The sequence below is a fragment of the Trachymyrmex cornetzi genome, unplaced genomic scaffold (genome assembly GCF_001594075.2).
Source record: "Trachymyrmex cornetzi isolate Tcor2-1 unplaced genomic scaffold, Tcor1.1 scaffold71, whole genome shotgun sequence".
In the NCBI taxonomy this organism is placed as follows: Eukaryota; Metazoa; Arthropoda; class Insecta; order Hymenoptera; family Formicidae; genus Trachymyrmex; species Trachymyrmex cornetzi.
Genome location: NW_017300037.1, coordinates 65746 through 79275, shown reverse-complemented (window position 1 = coordinate 79275; position 13530 = coordinate 65746). Strand labels below are relative to the sequence as shown.

General features: G+C 34.4%; 1 pseudogene; it reads left to right on the top strand.

The window, feature by feature from the left end:
* The window catches only part of LOC108767646 (uncharacterized), a 92360-nt pseudogene extending 79073 nt beyond the window's left edge, over window positions 1-13287 (top strand).
* The last annotated feature ends 243 nt before the right edge of the window (window positions 13288-13530 follow it).

The following is a 13530-nucleotide window of genomic DNA, read 5'->3' as shown; positions in this document are numbered from 1 at the left end:
TCAAGTAACGGTAACTGTAACGAGTTACTTTTAAAAATCGGTAACTAGTAACGGTAACTTGTTACTTTTCCTATTCGGTAACGAGTAACTGTAACTTGTTACTTTTAAAAAGTAACTTTCCATTCCCTGTTAATTACTAAAAATTGCAAAATATTAGTCTTGAATAATTTTTTGCTCAAATACTATCAACTTTACTTTTAGAAAAACTACAAGAGACAAAAATTATTTATCTTCTTATCATAAAGTTCTAAAAATTTTTTCAGAATTTTTTATCAACTTTTTAGTACTGCATTTTCTTATTTTTACCAACATGAGAAAATACGGTATTAAAAAATTCTGAAAAAATTCTCAGAACTTTATGAGAAGAAAATAAATAATTTTTATCTCTTGCAGTTTTTCTGTAAAGTTGATAGTATTTGAGTAAAAAATTATTCAAAATCAATATTTTGCAATTTTTAGTAATTAATATCTTGTTAACTATTGCGAAAATTGCAAAATAGTAGAGAACTTTTCCTCATGAGCACAAGAAATTTTTTATAAGAAATTATGCAGAAATGAAAGATTGAAATATATACAGGTTGTCCCGACCTTTTTGCCAATCACTTTTGTGTAGATAGAACAGACTAAACTGAGTCGGTTTGCTAGCGGATGATTTCGCTACTCGCCACATGACTTTTCGGACCCGAATCTAACAGTTATACATGACCTTGAGATTCATCATGAATATCTCGTTTTCTTCTTTATCACTCAGTACTTACATGTGTTGCATCTTTTACTGATAACATCGTCTCATCTAAGGTTTTCAACGTAACCTCATTCCATCCTTAACCTCGTTCTCTTTTTCTGTCTTTTGAATTCCTTTTAAATTCTCTATCTCGCGATGTATTCTTCTTTGATTCCTTGCATTCAGCTGCTATGTGATTAAATCCTTGATAATTGAAGAATTTCTGCTTCTTGCGATATTCACTCGACGAGTAGCCCTTTATACCGCAATTATAGTACGCAAAATTCTCGATTTCTCTCTTGTTTTTCTCACGTATTTGTCTTTCATAGTTTTTCCTTTGTTCCGCTTGATTCTTCTTAATTCTTCTTGTTTCAACGCATACTGTATACTATTGATAATCTTCTTTTAAGTTTCTAATACTCGTACATTTTAACCAAATTTTGGCCTCAATCTTCTAATGATATACATTCTCAATTCATAATCTTCTATGTTTCTTCCAAACAGTACACATTGATTTTTCACGACTTCTGCTCTATTTGTATACTATCTACTTATATCTATGCTCTCATTCTTTTTCATCCGTAAATTCGACAGTTCGCTCAGAGATCTAGGCTGTGTCCCAAAATTCACTGCCAGTGATGAAAATGTATAGTATACGTAACGTGAACTGTAGATTTTCGGCGCTGGCAGTGAATTTTGGGACATAGCCCTAGCCTTTAACTGTTCCGTTTCAGCTGCCATGTACACTGTTAGAAATGTTCTTAAATTTCATTAACTTTTAATGTACATTGATGAATGAAGTTTAATTTCTCTTTAACTGAAAGGACTATTAATGCACATGTTAATGAGATTTAAGTTTACAGTAACTGAAAAATTAACTGTAATGAAATTTAATATACTTTTCATTTACGGATATAAATGACATTTAATTAATCGTAATTGAAATAATTATTAATGTACATATTAATGAAATTTAATGTACTTTTACATTTACGAATATTAATAACATTTTAATTAAGCCTAATACTATTAATGCTTAACGTTTAATACGTTTACGTTTCTTACATGTCATTAACGTAAATTACTTTTCAGTTACAGATCTCGTACTTTTTTCATTAACATGTAAATTAATTTCTATAATAATGTGTTCATTAATTTCAATACACACGTTCATCACATTTAAGATTATTGTAATTTAGTTTTTATTTACATCATTCATTACATTTAATTTCGTGCATAACCACGTGCTTCCTTTACATGTTAATTAAAATTCATTGAGAAATTTCTGTAAACAGTGTAATTTTTGGTCAAATTCCATAGTTTTTCCGCTCTTTTCATAGCTGTATTTTAGTAACAAACAGCTGATTGTGTTGATTATTACTGTATGTGCAGCGTAATTGTCGTATTCCACTCGTTCCACTCCCAAGTAGAACAACAAGTCATTATGATGACAAAATAATTCCAAAATGATCACTAAAAGTCATTTTTCAATCATTTTCGATTCATTTTAGTGTCATTTTGATGTTATCGTACTTGCTGTTCTGCTTGGGCTGTTTGAATTTCTCAGCGTATCTTTCGGCATCTTCTGCGGGCTTCTCAGGTGACTTCACGTTTATCACTTTTTTCCAAAGTTTCTTGGCTCACAGAATTCCTTCTATCTCCTCACTCCATAGGAAATAGTTAGTATCGTCGAGCGGTTCTACTCTCGTGATATTCCATTGTTCTGCCATCTTGAAAACGGCTCCTACGTCTTTTTTCCTCTAGCGAGAAATTCCTCAACACTCGATAGTCCCAATAAACACTTTTCAACCACGTTTTGCTACCAAATTGTGGGCGATTTGGGGCAAGTTAACGAACAAACTCACTGTGATTAAAAAATATAGACTCGAATATATTTAGAAGTTGAGATACAATGTTCGTGACAAACATATACGCTACGCTCCAAGGGAATCGTTCAGCACCAGTGTTGTCAAATTAAAAATTATGTTGCCTCCTTACAACTTATCTTATGCGCTCGTTTATTGGCTTTCACCTTTAGAGAATTTCAATCCTGTTTCAATATCTGTTACAACATAAAATGCGCCACAAACCAAGTAACTAGAAATAAAAGCAATATCCCACTGTCACGTCGTATGTAATGCTAGACGAATTTTAGGAATTCTCGGTTCGATCCGGAGAACTTCAAACTAGTTGATTCAGCTATCGTTGGTAAGGCGATCCAGAATTCAACTACTTTTTCGTGGGACGTTGTCGTGAGAGGTTAAGGGAGTTAAAATCCCAAAATCCGTAGCCTGAGGGTAGATTGTCAATGTCTGCTGATGGAAATCCCGGTTGGTCGATACTTTACTCGATAAGGAAGGGGATTTTCGATAGAAGAGTCGTTGAATTATAGTAATAACTTGAGATTCGATAATATAACTTCTTTATTGTAAAGTAATACATTGTGGATGTGACAAAGCGAAAGCTTCAATTGACTGACCCGAAAGACTAAGAGTTAAACTAGAAAGCTGATCACCCACGAATCTCTCTCTGAACTCCGTATGAAAAAACCCGTTTCTGCGGTGAGGCTGCTTTTATATTGTTACGAACAATGGGAAGTGTTGTATGACTCATAAGCGTTATTGTCTTGGAGGAGTCGTCTTCATGACCTTATATGGCAATGTTAAAATCGGATGATCGGTCGAATAGTGGGGGAGGCGCAAGCTTCGCTCCTTATTTGGTAATGTTCGCAAGCTGATACAGTAGGTCATTTCTATTTATAGACATAATTAGTGTGGCGTGATTTTCTAGGTCAGCTGTGGTGAATCAATGTTTCGTATGTAGCTAACTTATTCTACTATCGCCACTTCACATGAGAATGATATTTATATGAAAGAAAATTGAAAAGAATATAATTATCGTCATTGAGGTTAATAATTTTGTGATTTACAGGAATAAAGGTGCTTTACATCTGAGTGGTTGCTGCCTGATCCGTTGTACATAACGATTGATAAAGGGTAGCACGTCTAATTGTCGAATAAATATCTTTCTCGTTACTTACAATATTATAGTGTATTGCGGTGGATTGATATTACATTGTAGTGATGGGATTTTATTTATTTTAGGTTCAGAATTTTAAAAGAATAAAAAGAATATTATAGTATTTTTCATAGTGATGTCTTAAGGTTTGTGTAATTATCGTATTGAATTCGTCGCAGGGTTGAAAGCGGTAGGATTATGGTTGAGTAAGAATGAGAATAAGAATCTAAGTTTAAATGTTTTATTCTGTTTGTGAATTTGATAGAGTTTGATTAGGGTTTCAAAGAAATGGTACCTTACGGGGATGCAACATGGGTCGTTGAGGGACTAAGGCTTTCGGATGCGAGTATTAAGACATATGGGTTAGACTTAAGGTATGCAAAAGGTGGTTTATGAACTGTTCGTAAGGAAAGTCTGTTAAATAAGGAGTCAGAAGATGGTCACAAAATGGAGGATTGATTTCTAGGATCTTGATTGATCGATATTTTTTTATGTTCGCAATGGTTATTGTTGTTACGGAAGAGGGGTTGCGAAGATTGGTCAGGTTTGTAAGCGTAATGGCCAATGAGGATGCAGCTTGAAGATGCGGCTATGCGTGAGCATATGCTAATGAGTTCAAGTACGAGCCAAGAAAAGGATGGGTTTAAATACGCACCCAAAAAAAAGGTTAAGTGGTCGCGTTGTGATATCTATAGTGAGTTTTTATATAAAAAAAAATTTGTAACGGCATTTGTCGCGGGACGTGACACTACATCAATTACCAATTTAAATCTTAAAAACAAATAAACAAGGTGATACTTCAACATGAATTAAAAAAAAAGACGTGACAATTATTGATTATGTTTTGTGTGCTTGATGTCCATTGTAAGACGAATAACAAAAACGAGCATTATCGACATATACTTTTTTTGTTTTAAAAAAGTCGCAAATCTGTAAAAAGATACGTGCAATGTATGACGAGAATACTGTGAAAGAACATGTGTGTCAGAAATATGAGATTTTATTTTGGAGATTTTTCTCTTTAAGCCAGTTGACAAAGTGAACACATAGCGACAAAGACCGGTATTCATAGTTGGATCTTATATTTAAGACCGTCTTAAGTACAATTTTAAGATGTGATGATCGATCAAAGAATATTAGTATCTTAAGACATTACTTGAGACGATCTTAAAATAAGAACGGACTATGAATATCTTCAAAGTAAAGGTGTTAATTGAGACTAATCCAGTCTATACGATGCAAAATATTGTTCTCCAAATATTGAAATCGAGCGTGGAAAACCATCTGCATCAATTTGGCTATGTAATCGGCTCGATCTTTGGATTCCGCACAATCTGAGTTAAGCTAGTCGAATTGAACGCATTTGCATCAGCGATTTATTTATAAAAACGTGAGAAAAGCAATTCATTTTTGAAGAGAATAGTGACAGGCGACAAAAAATGGATCATCTATAACGACGTTAAATGCAAAAGATTATGGGGGCAGAGCAGTGAATCGCCAAAGGTATTATAAAGGCAGGGTTTTACTCATCCAAGCAAGGTCATGACGAAGTTGGAATTGTGCTCTACGAGCTTCTTCCAAAGTACAAAACAATTAATTCAAATATGTATTATAATCAGTTGGATAAATTGAACGATTTATGAGAAGCAAACTTGGTGAATCGCATGGACGTCGATTTCATTACAACTACGTCTATCAGGAGGCGTTACGACCGCTTTTTGCGCCCTACACTGGAATTTGCTTTTGGGCCCCATCACAAGGATTGCTAAGTCTTTGAAGTACCAATCCCCCGCCAATTACAACGAACCAACAATTAAAAAAAAAGGAATTTTCACCATTTTGCATAACACAGGAATACGAATACAACAAATTTCATATTTTCTTTTGTAATAATATATTTCACGCTTAACGCAACATTTTCTGACTTTAGTTTTTGAAAATATTCTGATTACGTCTTCAATGTGTAGGACTGTCAAGACTGATTACATAATCAAAACTGTTCACCAATTCTTTTTCAATTGATATCATAGCTAAATTGCATCATCACGTCTGCGTCATTGTACTTCTCAGATAATTCTTTATTATTTTTAATTTTGAGAAAGATGCCTCTGTAATTGCCACAGACATTGGCATAGTTAATAAGATCTGTAACGCTATGGCTAAATTTAAAAAGATTTCCAGAAAACCACTTTTAGCTAATTCATTTAAAATATCATGTAAGATAGAGCTTTATATGTATATATATACAAGAGTAGCACTGCCTATTAAAATTTTGCACCCTTCCAAATTTTGCGCCCTACGCTGGAGCGTATCTATTCAGTGACTTGTAACGCCTCCGGCCATCTACAAAAAACGTCTTCTATTTATAAGTAAAAAACTTTACGTAAAAAATGTTCGTGATATTTGTATACAATTATTAAACAATCCATCGATACTTTAGTAAAATTACGTTCTCCGTGTACTATTAGGTGTTGATTTTAATTCCTGCCGCTCGCTTAATTTAAAACAATGTTCCACACCTTTAAAAAATCTAAAAAAAAATTTTTGTAATGTAATATGCTAAAAAGTTTGATACACTTTTTAGCATATTACATTAAAAAAATTTTTTTTTAGATTTTTTAGAGGTGTGGAACATTGTTTTAAATTAAGCGAGCGGCAGGAATTAAGTTCAATTCTTAATATTTAATTATATTTAAATATTTTACAGATGATGTTATGTGTCTAATAGGCGTGCACGACACATCAAAGAAGCGATGGACGGACAACACACTTACATGCATATATACATACGTGACCACATCAATATAATAAAAAAAAAACCGGCAGTTTAATGAAAGAAAGACTCGGCGTCTTTCTGTCGCGACCTCCGTCTCGGGTATCTATCTCGTCCCGCAGCCAAAGGAGCCGCGGCACACGTGTATTCGTTTTAGTTGAGACGCGAGATTAGCTATCCTTATTTTCCGGAATTATCGATGGAAAAACGTTTACTTGGGCTTAGTTGCAATTCGGAAGTCACTGAGACTAGCGAGTCTAATCAGTTTTACATAGTGGTGGGCATAATCAACCATTCTGCAAAATCGATTAAATCGATTATGCTGAGAACCGAAATCGATTATAATTGATTATCCTTTTGAGATAATCGATTAATCGATTTATAATTGTTCAATTAAAGCTGTTTTCTTTTTTTATTAGCCTATTATTGAAGAGTAATTAAGGGGATGTTGGAGTGTCCTGTTTTACCAATGAAGTATGATTAATTTTCCTCGACTCGTTTCTCTTAATTGCACTTATGGATTGAAAAGTCCTTCTCCACAATTAAAGTATCGATAACAACACAGGCTGCAAACTACAATTTAATACGAAAAATAAAAGAAAATTTAAGACTTACAGTTTTGTTATCGGCTTCCGTAAGTGACACAATATATGTGCTGCATATAAGAGTGTAGATATTTACAAAAGGTCGACATGTTTTCGGCAAGCGTGCCATGGGGTCGCAGCGTGCTTACACGTGTTCGTGACGCTCCGCTTAACGACCAATCGCGCATCGCGGAAATATCACGCGTGCTCCGCGTGTACTCCGGCGTAGAAAAAGAGCTATACGGTCGGAGCACGACGACGGAAAAAATAAGTCGGCAGTCGCGCACGAAACTCAGACAGGACGAGAGGCTGTTCGGTATTAATTCGTGACAAAGGATCTTTGTCTTTCGGTCGTTGATTTACACGGCGATTCGGGCGTAAGCTAATCCGGTGGAGTTTAACTCCACATTTCGTCTCCTTCGTTGAATTCGCTAACGGAGAAATATTATAGCCTCGCGCGCGCGTCTCGTTCGCCGATACATATTTCCATAACGGCAATTCGGTTAAATTTGAACACCTGTAATTGAGGAAATACATATAGTTATACATTACACTGGTGACTTTAATTAATTTAAAGCAAACAACCATTAGAGTATTTAATCCCAATAATTCCTGACACCTCATAAGCCTTTATTCTCCCGACAAATACGGGTTTACAGACATTAGTTCGGCAAATTAGAATAAAAGGGCATCACATCGTTATAAGTAAAAATCAGTGAAGTGCCTTGCATATAAAATAACAATTAAGCCCTCAGTAGTGAGAACAGTTGGTTCACGACAAAAGGAAAAGTGTCTCACATCTCGTGTTTAGGCACAATTCATTTCAGCAAGCCATAACAGCCTAGCAATTGATCGGTGCCTTACAAGAGTTTCAGATTTTACTCGTTTAAAATAAGTAGCTTGCAGCCTACAGAAAACCTCGAAGAACAATAATGTGCCTATAGAAATGAGCTAGGAGCTTTAGTATAAGAGGAAAGAATCGACAAAAATTTCGTTCGTATGTTATGAATAAAATTGACGTGAAGCCGTGACACTGAGCACTATTTTAGTTCCTCGATATTGCGACAACGGCGCTGTCATAAAATATGCCTTGCTGGATCAAGAAACGATCAGAATTATCGACCTACTCAGGCCCATAACAAGTTTCTTATGTGCCCTGGACAAAATATTTTCTCCTGAGAGGAAAAATAATAATAAAAAAATATGATATTAATATTAGTTATTTCAATTTTGTACAAAAATAATTTCTTTATAGACAAGAAAGGCATAATATTATTCATATATATTACATTCGGTGGATTTTCGATTCTGCTCGGATGCTGAAGCATCAAGCGGCAATTTCACTCGTAGCATACAAATAAAATTTTCCTTTACCCTTTCTCTTATAGTAAAGCCCCTAGGTTCATTTCTACAAGCATAGTATATTGTTCTTTCAGGTATTCTCTACACTGCTAGCTGCTTATTTCAAACGTACAAAGTCTGAAATTGTTATATACAGCATATTTTGGACTCGGCTCGGTTGTCGAAGTGTCAAACGGTACTTACAATTAGTAGGAAACGTTATTGCTCTCATGGCCCGCGCGCAAATATGGAAATAGATTGAATCATTATGTAAACCAGCAATATATTATCAACTGGAAACGCCATAATAATAACATATTTTTTTATATATAAAAAATATATATTAAAATATTATCGTTGCTTAGAAAAGAAGTCGTGCATCCTTGCTGCATTGGCGATGATGGTAAAACGGAAATGATACAACATATTGAATTGCAGAACAAATTCTCGAAACAGAAGTACCGCACAAAGGACTTAGACTTCGAATAAATATAGATATATTTATATATCTCTCTAACATATGTTATATATCTCCAAAACACAGAACCATTTATGTATAGATGTATCTTTCTCAACAAAGATATAAAAGTAAAAAATTTATTGTCGCACTAAATAAGTCGTTTATATTAAGTGAATATCAGTAACAACCACTACATTACATAAAAAATTTAATTATAAATATGCGTTATCGTATAAAAAAATTGAATGAAGTATTCAAGTCGTTTTCTTATATTATACATAAAATTGTGTCTAAGTTATTTATAGCGAATAAAAAGATTGTGATATTTACTTTGATTACTTTATTGAAAAAGAATAAAGAACAACATTACAAATTAAACAACATTGGCAGAAAATCAAAAATATTAGATGTTAAACTTAATTCCTGCCGTTTTTCGTCTCCAAAACTGATTTGTTTCGGAGAGAAATACCTTAATCAAAGTATTATTAATAAATGTTCTATGTTAATTTTTATGCTTACAAGAAGTTACATCATATTCAGTAATGAATCATGTTTGAAATATAATTGGGCGAGAAATGCAAATTTTAATATCTTAAGTTGAAATTGATGGAATAGCCACATCTTATCCTATACTAGGTATGTAAATATGAAACCGGAATTTATCAATAGATGGCCATAGCTGTCAATGTAGTTGCCGTCAGACGTGTCATTGACGACATTTCCTTATTCTGACATCTGACAAAGATTTTCAACTCACAACAATACAAGTTTCATACAACAGTATAGTTTGTAATAGCGTTGAACATATCGAATTTTGTGCCTGGAAACTACGATTTGCGGACAGCATTGATTTTCTGTTACCATTTGAAGAAAACTGCTGCAGAATCGCATCGAATGCTTGTCGAATCTTACGGTGAGCATGCTCTTGGTAAATCGCAGTGCTTTGAGTGGTTTAAAAAATTCGAAAGTGGTGATTTTGACGTGAGAAACGAAGAAAATGGAAAACCTCCGAAAAAGTTTGAAGACAGCGAATTGCAAGCATTGTTGGATGAGGATGACGCTCAAACTCAACAACAACACGCGGATCAATTGAATGTGACACGAGAAGCCGTCTCCATACGTTTTACATCCATGGGAAAGATCAAGAAGATGGGAAAATGGGTTCCACATGAACTGAATGAAAAACAGTAGGAAAACCGAAAAACCACTTGCGAAATGCCGCTAGCCAGGTACAAAAGAAAGTCATTTCTCCATCGAATTATGACTAAAAAGTGGATATATTTTGAGAATCCTAAGCGGAAAAGATCATCGGAGTAACTCCAGGCGAACCATCGACATCGACTGCAAGGCCAAATCGCTATGGACGGAAGACAATGCTCTGTGTTTGGTGGGATCAGAAAGGTGTGATCTATTATGAGCTGCTAAAACCTGGCGAAACTTAATCCGTTAATACTGAACGCTACCGACAACAAATGATCAATTTGAATCAAGTTTAGCGTGAAAAACGACCGGAATATCAAAAAAGGCAACATAAAGTGATTTTGCTTCATGATAATGCAATCACACACAGCAAAACTGGTCAAGGAAACGATTAAGGCATTTGGTTGGAAAAAATTTCGCATGCGGCTTACTTACCAGATTTGACTCCGTCCGATTATTACCTATTTGCATCGGTGGGACTCGCACTTGCTCAGCAGCGCTTCACTTCTTACGAAGATGATATAAGAAATACAAATAAACTCTCGAGAATGTCAAAATATAAACAGAGAACAGGCTAATGAGAGTTTTTTCGCTGTAAGTCGTGCGAGAGAGAGAGCAAATGATTTATTAAGTACGAAAAAATCAGACGTTTCGGCTTACATTCGAGCCATCCTCAGTGTATCTGATCCATATACAATCAAATTCTTAACTGATTTGATAGGAGAGTGTCCAATCATTCCGCTTCATTGATAAAGACACCAGGTTAACAGATCAGGCGACCAAATAAATTGAAGGTGAATTCTATATAAATAATCCAACCATTATTAAGTTATTAAGGAAAAATGTAAAATAAATGAAAGCTTTAGAATGATCACTCACCTATCAAACCATGAACATAACCACTTAAAAATTAAAATAATTTCGCTGTATATCCGCATCCATACTCAGTAATAACTTATGCATGTCAACAAGACGACAGTTAGCAATCAAATGAGTAACTGTCAAAGATTTAACTTAAGAGTTCGAGTTTAGTGTGGCCCTCGCCACTGCAGATGGCGGCGACTCCGGCCATTTAACTTAAGCATCGATTTTCATGTAACTATGAGCATAAACAATAAACAACAAAGACGATACTTCCGAACATTACAAGCATAGAAATACGACCTAGTGCAACATATCATTGAAATCAATGTAAATTGTCAAGAATTGAAATGTATGCGTGATGTAGAAATTCGGTGTCAGATTGTAGATTTAAACCATTCTTTTGTAACTTAATGTGTAGCATTTCAGAAATACATCGTCTATATAAAAATCATTCACTATCGACAATCTCAGTGTTCTCCCAATCAAAATCGTGGCCAATCTGTGTTCTGTGATAACTGAATAATTGTTATTGCTTTTTCTAATATCATTTCGGTGTTCTATGATTCTCGTTTTTAACTTCCGCTTTGTCTGGCCGACGATACGAAGCATCACAATTATTGCAATTAATTTTATAAACTACATTCTTCTTTGCCATGTTCGGTAACGGACCTTTATGTGTTTTAATGAAACAGTTAAGCTTGTTAAGACTAAAGAAAGCCATGCTCACATTGAGATTCTTCGTGATATCCTTAAATTTATCTGAAATTTTCGACACAAAAGGGACCAAAACCACGACTTTTTAACATCCTCAACGGGAGTTTCTGTCGTAACTTTTTGTTTTGACGTTTTATTATATATTAATGATTTTAGACGTTCATTTATTGTGTTGAAAATGAAATCAACCGGATAATCATTGTTCAACAATGTCTCCACTACAAAAATCAGATTCTTTTTATGGTATTTAGGAACAGATAACAAAAATGCTCTATCAACCATTCCAATGATAGTTCCTCTTTTTTGTGAAAGTGGATGTGGAGAAAGAAAATTCAAATATCTCCCAGAAAATGTGGGTTTGTGATACCAATCATATTCCAACGTGTTACTATTTTTTATAATCGTGATATCTAAAAAATTCAACTCACTTCCCCCCTATCTCCATCGTATAATAGCTTCCACTTGACTGAGATTTTGAGGAAAACAGAGTTGGGGGAAAATTTTGGCTTAATTTCACTTGACGTTGTTTCTCTGTTCACGAACATACCGATCGATTTAGCTTTGGACAGCATCTCTCATAGATGGTCATCAATTTCAAAAATTACTAATATTTCAAAAAATGAATTTTTTATTTCTTTACGGCTAATTTTTGACCGTGCTTATTTTTCTTTTGACAATTTACAGACAAAAGTTTGGGATGCCTAGGGGCTCACCTTTATCACCGGTAATTGCGGACATTGTATTACAGGACGTAGAGATGAAAGCTTTGAACACCTTAGGGTTTCATATCTCTCTTTATGTAAGATATGTTGATGACATTGCCATGGGAGCACCCCTTAGCAGAACCTCCGAGATTTTGCAAGTATTTAACTCATTTCATCTTCGTCTGCAGTTTACGATGGAGATAGGGGGGAAGTGAGTTGAATTTTTTAGATGTCACGATTATAAAAAATAGTAACACGTTGGAATATGATTGGTATCACAAACCCACATTTTCTGGGAGATATTTGAATTTTCTTTCTCCACATCCACTTTCACAAAAAAGAGGAACTATCATTGGAATGGTTGATAGAGCATTTTTGTTATCTGTTCCTAAATACCATAAAAAGAATCTGATTTTTGTAGTGGAGACATTGTTGAACAATGATTATCCGGTTGATTTCATTTTCAACACAATAAATGAACGTCTAAAATCATTAATATATAATAAAACGTCAAAACAAAAAGTTACGACAGAAACTCCCGTTGAGGATGTTAAAAAGTCGTGGTTTTGGTCCCTTTTGTGTCGAAAATTTCAGATAAATTTAAGGATATCACGAAGAATCTCAATGTGAGCATGGCTTTCTTTAGTCTTAACAAGCTTAACTGTTTCATTAAAACACATAAAGGTCCGTTACCGAACATGGCAAAGAAGAATGTAGTTTATAAAATTAATTGCAATAATTGTGATGCTTCGTATCGTCGGCCAGACAAAGCGGAAGTTAAAAACGAGAATCATAGAACACCGAAATGATATTAGAAAAAGCAATAACAATTATTCAGTTATCACAGAACACAGATTGGCCACGATTTTGATTGGGAGAACACTGAGATTGTCGATAGTGAATGATTTTTATATAGACGATGTATTTCTGAAATGCTACACATTAAGTTACAAAAGAATGGTTTAAATCTACAATCTGACACCGAATTTCTACATCACGCATACATTTCAATTCTTGACAATTTACATTGATTTCAATGATATGTTGCACTAGGTCGTATTTCTATGCTTGTAATGTTCGGAAGTATCGTCTTTGTTGTTTATTGTTTATGCTCATAGTTACATGAAAATCGATGCTTAAGTTAAATG